Genomic DNA, 11,306 nt, shown 5'->3' with positions numbered 1-11,306 from the left:
AATGCATTTACTTTTGTCTGCGGTGGGTTGGCACCCTGCCCAGGATTGGTTCCTGCCTTGTGCCCTGTGTTGGCTGGGATTGGCTCCAGCAGACCCCCGTGACCCTGTGTTCGGATTCAGCGGGTTGGAAAATGGATGGATGGATGGATTTACTTTTGTGCATATTTATTAATTTAATGTGGACCAAACTGTTCCTCAGTGAGGACAGGTGCAGCCACCCATTACCTTCGATTGGAAAAACAGGGTTTGGAAAATTGATTAATGAACGACTAATAACATATAAATTAATGTATATAATGTAATTTTAATAGGCCTCCCTATGTTTGAGGTTGATTTGGTGACAAAATGAAAAAATAAATAAATGAAACCCCATGTTGAATCTTAAAAATGAGGACTGGCCCTAGGCTTGTTCTGGTCATGGGCAGATGTTGCAATTGCTGATGAGTTCCAACTAATAAAATCACCACCACGTAACATTGTGTAGATTAAAATACAAATGAATGATTTAAAATAATAAAGGTAACGTTTAGGGCACTTTTGCACGAAGTGTATCATCTTTAAAAGGTAAATATTCAGACATAATGTCTAATTTATTAGGACAGTGTTGATTTGTCAGACTGATTTCAAGTTCTTACAGTCGCAACATTTTTGACTTCAGAATAGATTGTGGCTCTCCGGGGTATTTGAAGGAGTTGGTCTGATGAGATAGTTAAAACATTGTATACCTAAAAGTCACAGTTAGAGATAATTCCAGCTGTGAAATTCAAAAGCAATGTTAAAACAAATCAATAGATTACGTTTTACCTTGCGTTAAAAAAAAAACACTGTCTTTAATAGGATGTTCTACATTTCTGGCGATTGGAGCACCGAATCTCAGTAACTGCTATCACAGCGAATGAGCATTACTGGTTACTACAGGTACACCAAGAACACAATATAAACAAAACTCAGAGGTGATGCCTGTTGGTATTTGCCGCGGGGTTTCACGAGAAAAGACAAAGGATTTAAAAAGCAGTCCTATAGGACAGTTTCACGAGCGCGTGACACAAATAGCCAAATGTGTCTTCCAGTAGCAGGGCGTCGAGCGCGTGCACACGGAGAGTACCGCGCACGCCTGCGTACTAAATTGTCATCTTCTCTTTTTCGGCTTTCTATTTTCGTGTACAAGTGCGGGACAGTGTAATGAACCAACAGACTGTTTTATTTCTGCTCTAGACAGGTCGCCAATAACCCGCCCTCAGTATAAAAACTGCGACCTTCAACTTAGAGCACATTGCAATTGATTACTGGCTTAGTATCTTTCTCAACACACGAGCAAGGTCAGCGGCCAAAAGGACCACAGCTGAAGACACAGTCTTTACATTTTCAAACCAAAAGGTAAAGTGTGATGATTTTCATTTGTCCATTACGCGTTTGGGTTGCCTGGCTAAATTAAATTAGTGTTTTTTTTTTTTTTTGGTGGTTTTTTTTTGCCAGGCTGTATTGACGGCATGACGTTGCACAGAATTCAAGGTGGAGACAGCAAAAAGACCGCTGTTCTCTTTTAGTAATATTTCCCAAGTTGGAGTTTATATTTGTATTATCAGGCACTGAAATTAAAGCTTTTTGTTTTCTTCTTTGTTCGAATATACAGCGCACAAAACAAAGCCGCAGGGTACACAGACACGAATGACTCTCATAGCATCAATCGATGTAAAGCACCTCACAGTTGATGCCAGTACTGCAGCGATGCCTGAGATCATTTTATTGTTCTTATCTTTATTGAGTCTAATAGGGCTGTACTGGCTAAATCCGCTCTATTAACCTTCTGAGCAAGAAATAGTGATAAATAATGCATACATGATGGAGAAAAGAGGCTGGGCAGTTCTATTGTAGTGATGCCGCAGCCTTTTTTGTCAGAGGCGTCTTACGTCAATCAACACAGAAGTGAATGCGAATATTCCACGCCCCCAAGCCGGGCCCACTTTTCATCCAATAGTATATCATTTCCTCCTGTGACGCTTCAATTATACAAATAGGATCATGGCGTCATTTGACGATCAATTGTACTAGAAACCTGCCCTTCAACATCTGCGTTAAGATCCTCTCCCCGAGCAGTCCTATTGGCTTTTCCTTGGCCAGTAACCTTTCTTTCGTGAGTTTTAAAATACTTTTTCCTTATCACTACACCATTTATGAATTGCGGTTCCTTTATGTAAAGTTAATTGTAAATAGAAGATTTTAAATCTTTGTGGTGTAGAGAGTTGCTCTGCACCGTTATATTGTCTCCCTATAAATTATACTTTACAAATTTTTCTTGAGTTGTGTTTAATTATGAAGACTTGAAAGTGTAAGATGTCCACTGTTTTTATTTACTTTAAATATCAGTGAGTAGGTGCATGTTAAATCACCTTGTTTTTCAAAGCAAACTTGTTAAAAAAGTGTGTGTGTATATATATATATATATATATATATATATATATATATATATATATATATATATATATATATATATATATATAAGCCTGTTTAATGTAATTCTTTCTGCTAACAACATCTTGAGGAAGAAAGCATGAATATGGTATTTACTTAAAAGACTATCAATAGTTTTGTTATTGATTTTTTTTGTAGTGTTGTGCATTTAATAAAACACCATATGTACATAAATACAATTTACTGTGTACATTTGCATAGAATAAATGCAGTACCATATTTCTGCTGCAGAGCTCAAAAACAGGTGTGAAGTTGAGTGCATCCATCCATTTGTTGATCTCCCTTTTTTCTGCTAAAGAGTCACAAGGATTCCAGGCCTAGGGCAACTACATTAGTGCTTTAGTTTTACTTTGCCTTGTGGTCAAGCCAGAACTGTGTTATTGTAAACCCTTTCAATTCATGATCACTGACATCAATGTAGGACAAATATGTTTTTTTGTTAAATATCTTTTTTGTAAGCCTGCTTTTCCCAGTACAAGACCACAGGAAGCCACATTCCATTCTGGAGACAAAGATTGAATGGAAGGGAATAACTCTGGACTGAAAATCAGTTCCATAGCTGGTAACGCCCAGACTCCCATCACAGGCCATTTCAGATTTACCCAGTAAACTGTTTTTGTGCACTGATAAATTATTGTTTTTGTCCACATACTCAGGTGAAGTGTTAAACAGAAAAAATATGATAAAGCAAAATTCACTTAAAAGATTGCACAGTTTAGGTTGACTGGTCATTGTAAATGGGTGATATCAAAATGATCAAGTGATTCTGTTCTTCAGTGGAGTGGTGCCCTCTTCTGAGCTGGTTTCTATGATGAATTTGATGTTGCTCGAAAAAGCTCCAGTTACCAATGACCCTAAATCAGAATAAGAATACATTGAGAATAAATGATTGAAAAACCTTGTCATGAGAACAGGATGTACAAGATGTATTCATTTTGTAGAACACATTCCTGGGTTATGATGACATTTCCCAACATTATAGACAGAAGTATTTGACAGACTGAAAAAGAACTTTACTGCTCAAGTAGTATATTTGCATATCTGTGCAGGCAAAAGAGGCATTTATTTCATACATTTTAACCAGAGCTATTAGATGTTAGTTAGAAAGGATACAAATATATAGAGAAAGAATTAAAGATTTTAAAAATGACATCACTATGAGAAAGTACATTACTAAGACAGGTAAATAGTTCTGTTCAGAAAGATTTGCATAAGAATAATATACAGGATGATCTTAATAAGAGCTGGAAATTTTACCCTCATTATAGAGCTGTTGCCAAAAAAACATTGTTGGTATTGCAAATGTCATGTTAGCAAATGTAACAGAGGTATTTTAGGTGTAATAATGATGTAAATCTTTTATAAGGGTCAACTAAGTTTGTTTGTAAGGCACCTTGCTGTTATGAATTTTTTGAGATAAAAAAATGCTGGTATACTATATGAATGCCACAAAGCATTTAACCACAAAGTTCACACCCCCGTGTAACAAATATTTTACCATCCACACAAGACGTACATGATGAAGATATTCTCTGACAAGGAAAGACACATAGTTTAAAATATTTAGTGCCTTTTAATGGTGTAATCACTAAAAGGTCATATAAAATATAGATAATGATTGTTATCTGACTGTTTACTAGTCAATGTGCAAGGTTTAGTATTATAGAACAACCATAAATGTTTCGATGGACTTGACTTGTTCTGATGTTCAGTGGATGTGTTGGTATACCTTATAGTTAGGAGATTTTGTATGATTTAAAATTAGTAGACATGTATTAAAAAATATTGATAATGAAATGATAATGCAGTTTAATTAGGAAATTTGAGTATATATTTCCAAAATTAATTGTTTGCATATTATTATTAGATGTATTGAACAGTTAAAAAACAGAAGGTAAACTATTTACATGCATATGTGTCTTTACAATCTTGTTCTAAACATATAGAGAATGTTCATTTAAGGTTAAGAGTATTTTAGTGGATATCTTTAATCCTAATTCAAACTGGGAAGACTCACAATTTGTTTTTGTTTTTTGTTTTTTGTTTTTGTTTTTGTTAAAATGAACTTTCATGTAAATGCTTGCGCCAGCTGCATGATTCCAATGATACAGTTCATTATTTTGAATTATAAAGCTGTAGGAGTAATGCATATTGTGAGTATGTAATTAAGTCCAGAGAAGATATTTTAAGAAAATAACTGTTTCACACACCCTGTTCTCTCCTACAAAAGGGACACAAATATCACCATTTTATATTATTGCACCACTTTTCAAGTAGGTTATATAGAATCATTTTCACTAGACAATCACTTATATGGACATGTAAGAATACTGCTGAAATTGAAATATCAAAGACTTAAATGCACATATACCATATGCAAAATGATAGTGTGTTCATCAAGGCAAATATTTTTTCTTGTTTTGAGGAGGCTGTTGTTTGTTATAGTGTTTTTATAGTGTTCTAAAAAACTTCATTGCCTCTTGAGACAAATAGATAGATAGATAGATAGAGTACCTGTTCTATCTATCTATCTATCTATCTATCTATCTATCTATCTATCTATCTATCTATCTATCTATCTATCTATCTATCTATCTATCTATCTATCTATCTATCTATCTATCTATCTATCTATCTGTTTGGCAGTCAAAATGTTGCACTTATTTTTAAAAGCAATGCAGAAAGCAAACTTTGAAAATGGGTGGGTTATTGGGATAATATATCTGTTGATTTATTATTGTTAAAAATATATATGTTTGACCTAGTCACCTCTTGGACCAATTGGGACCAGCTTTATGAACTATGCACAGAGTTCCAAACATGTGGATTTCACCCATGTGTTTTATAATGCTTGTGATATTTCATAATCAATATGGTTACACAGGTTAATCTACTCACCGTTAAAAAACACAACACACAACGATAAAAACAAAACAGACATATTTTTTTCAAAATGATACACTAGAAAGAACTGAAACATAACACAGAATGTATAATATCTAAGTCTCCTGCACAGAGAGGCCAAAAGCACAGTAGTTCTATTGTGGATGTTAATTGTAAAGTTTTAGCGTCTTAAATTTTCAAAACTCTGGTATGAAGCCATACATTCTTTAACCTCTGTTGTCTTTAACATATAATTTAGGACAAGAGAAACAAGTCATGAGATGTATGTTTATAGATGTGTCACATGCCTTTTTGCATATCCAGTTTCCTAATAATTATAGGTAACCTTTCTCCTGCTTAGCATTGTTACTGCTCTGAAGTGACTTATTCTAGTTTAGACTAGAATTGGTGTCGTCTTCAAGCACATTTTTTGAAGAACGTAAATTGTTAAGTGCTCTTCATAAAATAATGTGGTTGACCTTTCCAGTATTATTTTTTCATTGTCTTGTGAAATTTCATATAGTTGCAGGAATTGGAAGCCAAAGGGAAAATATAACCGTTAGCTTGCTTATCTGAAAGATACAGGGGGTGGCCAAATTAGTGGAAACACCACACAAAAAAGTTTAAATTTAAAGTAACTAAATGTCAATTACAACTGCAGATGCAAAGGTGAGTAATAATAGGTTGATTACCAATTAGTAGTATGTGTCAGCAATAAAAGAAGTCTGATAATTAACACAGTGATATGTTGATAATTTTTTTTTAAACAACACAAGTCTAAAAGCAGAGCTGCAAATTGGTCAAGTTGTCATTGCCCAAGATCACAAAAACTGATTTTTTTTATGTGTCAAAGAGAGCAGTCTCAACAAAAAAATTACAGCACTTACCAAACATGAACATATTACAGGAAAGTGAAACAGTGGTTGCAAGGTGAAGCTCACTTACAGACATCAATTGACAATTCACAGGATAGCTGCTAAACACTGCACCTTCAGAAATTAACCCAGAATTGAGTCAGTATCTATGAGAATCAGTCTAAACAAAAACTGTAGGTGGTGAGCTATACAATGTTGGAATTTATGGCTTTAATGCCATTCAGTAACTGTTTGTATCTAATGAACAAATACACATAATCTGGGGATAGGGTGCCAGTCCATTTCAGGGAGACCACACACACAAACACACGCACACACACACGCACACACACAAACACACACACACACACACAATCATTCCACTTAATCTACTTGTCTTTGGACAATGAGAGGAAACCCATGCTGACATAGGGAGAACCAGGTTAATCCCAACTCCCATCCCCCGAATGCTAAACTAATTCACGAGAAGATTCATGGATATCTAGATGTATTCAGAAGGTTTCAATGTCCTCTGTAATCACTAGATCTGATCTAAACCTTATTGAACCTTTATGGAAAGTGGTTGAGTGCAGATTGTGAAGTATATTCCTTTATTTCTCAAAAAAGTGGGAGCCTTTCTTCTCTGAAGAATGATACAATTCAGGACCTGTATGAAGACTTTTAAAGGAGGACTGAAGCTGCTCTATAAAGCAAAGGATGTCTGTAGTGCATATATTGTTACCTTTTTTTTTTTTTTTGCTTTTTGTTCAACCATTTTGAATCCTTTATAAACTAAATAAGTTTTCTGTTTAAATTTGAGTGGTTAACATTGATATTTTAGGACTCAAAATTAATCATAAAGGAGGCTTTTATTTTAAAATGTTCACATCTGTTAAATTCCTCTTTAATAATAATAATAATAATTTTTTTGCATTTATATAGCGCTTTTCTCACTACTCAAAGCGCTCAGCAATTGCAGGTTAAGGGCCTTGCTTAAGGGCCCAACAGAGCAGAGTCCCTAATGGCATTGACGGGATTCGAACCGGCAACCTTCCGATTGCCAGTGCAGATCTCTAGCCTCAGAGCCACCACTTTAAATAGACTTTCTTCTATCCACCATTCCAATGCTGACTCTAGAACTGACACTTGGCTCATATGTACTGTACATGCAGGTTGCTATTTTAAAATTTGATTTTATGCCAGAACTTTAGCAGGTTTTCCCATGTCTCAGTACTTCCTTGTGATGTTTACTATTTTTGAAGTATTTTATTTTCATTTTATGTATAAAACACCTAGTGGCAGAGTTTGCTGATAATGGAGAACTGTAAAAATAAGGATTTTCTTTAAGCAGTTCTCTTTATAACTGGGTTCCACAGCTTTGAGACTGCAAGAGGCCTTATTGAGGCAAAATTTGAATATGACTCAAAAGATGTGAAAGTTACTTTCTTAGTATAAATAAACATTTAATTGCTCTTGATTTTGCTTAAGCTTGCTCTACTTAATATTACTTTTTTGTCTGAGGTATCTCTGTCTGTCTCCTATACCTAAGAGAATTAAAATAATAATAAATTGTTCTGATATTTTATTGTGACAGTATAAGGAAACAGTTATATAATTGTTACACTTGGAAACCTGCATCTGTAAACATTACACTTTTGTTGTATTATATTTTTAAGGGAATATGTTGGTGATGCTTTCAAAACTAATTGATACTGAATGTCTCAATTCACAGATTTTCTAAACAATAGTCTTTCAAGGCCTGAAGTGATTCTCAGATGGGGGACAACCTGTTAAAAAGTTTGTAGTGAAGAGCAGAGAAATTTGCCACTGCAGGTTACTCACATTGGGCTTCTTCCTAAACCACCTACCCCCAAATTCTTCAGTCTGTGCACTTTAAACCTCCGGGGTTTTAGGAAGACAGCACAATAAATTAAAAAAAGAAAAGAAAATAACACTTGACACTAAGAGAATATAAAAAGTTAAGATTGCTGTTTTTTATTCAGGAGATTAGTAGCACAAAGTAGCTGACGCTTAACGATTAATTTGCACATTGTAATGAGCACTATGGAAGAAGAGACAGACAGTCTCACACACACACACACACAAGTAGACAAACTCAGCTACTTGGCTCCATGTGTTTGAGAAGTACTTCTGTCTGCTGTGATATCTTTCTGTCATTTTGCTACGGCATTACTTTATGGCATGACAACAGCAAAAAGTTTGGATAAGCATTGTGCTTAAAACAATGTTAAAACATTCTGTAACAGTAATTCCTTGAGACGTGCAGTTAGAAACTGAAAGTTGTATAGCCTGCAACAATGTTTGTTCACTTTTACCACTTGTCTATTGATGTCTTTAAATACCAATGTATAATTTGATGTTACAAAATGTTTTTTTGACTTGCAACAGTTTTTGTTATTATGTGCTCTCCACACTCATTTATATGTTGAATTGAAGTCTTTTTAGGAGTTCTTTTGGCTGTAGACAGTCTATCACAATCAGAAGCTTACTTAAATTTTAGTTAGCTTGTTCCAGTAATATTGTTGTCTGGTATACAAGAAAATAAAAATTTTTGATATATATATATATGTTTTTAAATGTGAGTAGATCTCTTTACAAAAAAATCTGGAGATAAGAATTAATTTTAACTCATGAATTCATTGATTTTTTTTTTCAGTGTAGTGAAGTGTATATATGTGTAAGTGTGCTCACAGTTGGACTAGTATCCATCTTAAGACTTGTTCTTGGTATACACCCATGTTTGATTAGATACACTCTATGGATATATGTGCATTATGTTTATCTTATGTATGGTCTCAGGTGGTAAGTGTCTGTAGGGATTAAATAATAAGTAAAGAAGGAGCCAGTGCAAATTGAAACATAAGCTTCTTTCAAGGCACATTTGTACACGTGACCATATTCAATCAAAAACTGATCCTGTCTAGCTATTTACTTACTGTATCTGCTTATAACCTTCTTCTTCTTCTTATGGCTGCTCCCATTTGGGGTTGCCACAGCTGATCATCTTTTTCCATATCTTCCTGTCCTCTGCATCTTGCTCTGTTACACCCATCACCTGCATGTCCTCTCTCACCACATCCATAAACCTTTGCTTAGGCCTTCCTCTTTTCCTCTTGCCTGGCAGCTCTATCCTTAGCATCCTTCTCCCAATATACTCAGCATCTCTTCTCTGCACATGTCCAAACCAACACATTCTCACCTCTCTGACTTTCTCTCCCAACTGTCAAACCTGAGCCAACCCCCTAATGTACTCATTTCTAATCTTGTCCATCCTCGTCACACCCAATGCAAATCTTAGCATCTTTAACTCTGGCACCTCCAGCTCTGTCTCCTGCTTTCTGGTCAGTGCCACCGTGTCCATATAACATAGCTGGTCTCACTACTATCCTGTGACTTTCCCTATCACTCTTGCTGATACCCGTCTGTCACAAATTACTCCTGAGACTATTCTCCAGCCATTCCACCCTGCCTGCATTCTCTTTTTCGCCTCTCTTCCATAATCCCCATTACTCTGAACTGTTGATCCCAAGTATTTAAACTCATCCACCTTCGCCAACTCTACTTCTGCAACCTCACCATTTCACTGACATCCCTCTCATTCACACACATGTATTCTGTCTTGTTCCTACTGACCTTTATTCCTCTCCTGTCTAGGGCATATCTCCACCTCTCCAGGGTCTCCTCAGCCTGCTCCCTACTTTCACTACAGATCACAATGTCATCAGCAAACATCATAGTCCATGGGGACTCCTTCTAATCTCGTCTGTCAACCTGTCCATCACCATTGCAAATAAGAAAGGGCTCAGAGCTGATCCCTGATGTAATCCCACCTCTACGTTGAATGCATCTGTCACTCCTACTGCAGACCTCACCACTGTCACACTTCCCTCATACATATCCTGTACAACTCTTACGTACTTCTCTGCCACTCCTGATTTCCTTATACAATACCACAACTCCTTTCGAGGCTTCTATCTTATGCTTTCTCCAGGTCCACAAAGATACAATGCAAGTTCTTCTGGCCTTCTCTATATTTCTCCATCAACACCTTCAGAACAAAAATCGCATCTGTGGTGCTCTTTCTTGTCATGAAACCATACTGCTGCTCACTAATCATCACCCTTTCTTAACCTAGTTTCCACTACTCTTTCCCATAACTTCATGCTGTGAGTCATCAATTTTATTCCCCTGTAGATACTACAGTCCTGCACAGCCACCTTATTCTTAAATATCGGCACCAGTACACTTCTTCTCCACTCCTCAGGCATCCTCTCTCTTTCCAAGATTTCATTAAACAATCTGGTTAAAAACTACACTGCCATCTCTCCTAAACACGTCCATGCTTCCAAGGGTATGTCATTTGGACCAAACTCCTTTCCATTCTTCATCCTCTTCATAGCTGTCCTTACTTCCTCCTTGCTAATCCATTGCACTTCCTGATATCACCACATCATCCAACCTTCTCTCTCTTGCATTCTCTTCATTCATAATCCTCTCAAAGTACTCTTTGCATCTGCTCAACACTTGCGAGTATATTTCCATCTTTATCCTTTATCCCCCTAACCTGCTGCACATCTTATCGAGCATGGTCCCTCTGTCTAGCCAATTGGTACAGGTCCTTTTCTCCCTCCTTAGTGCCCATCCTCTCATACAACTCATCATACGCTTTTTCTTTAGTCTTCGCCACCTCTCTATTCACTTTACTCCTTAGCTCCTTGTGCTCTTGTCTACTTTCTGCATCACTCTAACTATTTCACTTCTTCTTCACCGTCCTCTTTCTCTGTATACTCTCCTGTACTTCCCCATTCCACCACCAGGTTTCCTTTTCCTCCTTCCTCTGTCCAGGTGTCACGCCAAGCACAACTCTTGCTGTCACCGTTACTACTTCTGCTGTAGTTGCCCAGCAGTCTGGTAATTCTTCACTGCCACCCAGTGCCTGTCTCTCCTCCTCTCTAAACTCAACCTTGCAGTCTTCCTTTTTCAGCTTTCACCTTTTGATCCTTGACTCTGCCCTCACTCTCCTCTTCTTCATGATCTCCAACATCATTCTACAGACCACCATCCTATGCTGCCTAA

General features: G+C 36.5%; 1 protein-coding gene across 2 annotated transcripts in view; it reads left to right on the top strand.

The window, feature by feature from the left end:
* The first annotated feature begins 1,066 nt into the window (after positions 1–1,066).
* The window catches only part of LOC114658510 (monocarboxylate transporter 2-like), a 122,128-nt gene continuing 111,888 nt past the window's right edge, over positions 1,067–11,306 (top strand). Inside the window, exon 1 of one of the 2 annotated variants that reach the window (XM_028810576.2) lies at positions 1,067–1,377. The gene's annotated coding sequence lies outside the window, so the exon portion shown is untranslated. Of the gene's footprint in view, positions 1,378–2,029; positions 2,135–11,306 lie in introns of those variants that run through there. The other variant, XM_028810579.2, reaches the window with a different exon arrangement.

Source organism: Erpetoichthys calabaricus, chromosome 1 (assembly GCF_900747795.2).
Source record: "Erpetoichthys calabaricus chromosome 1, fErpCal1.3, whole genome shotgun sequence".
Classification (NCBI taxonomy): Eukaryota; Metazoa; Chordata; class Cladistia; order Polypteriformes; family Polypteridae; genus Erpetoichthys; species Erpetoichthys calabaricus.
Note: the sequence above shows the minus strand (reverse complement) of the source record. Positions and strands in the feature narration are given on the sequence as shown.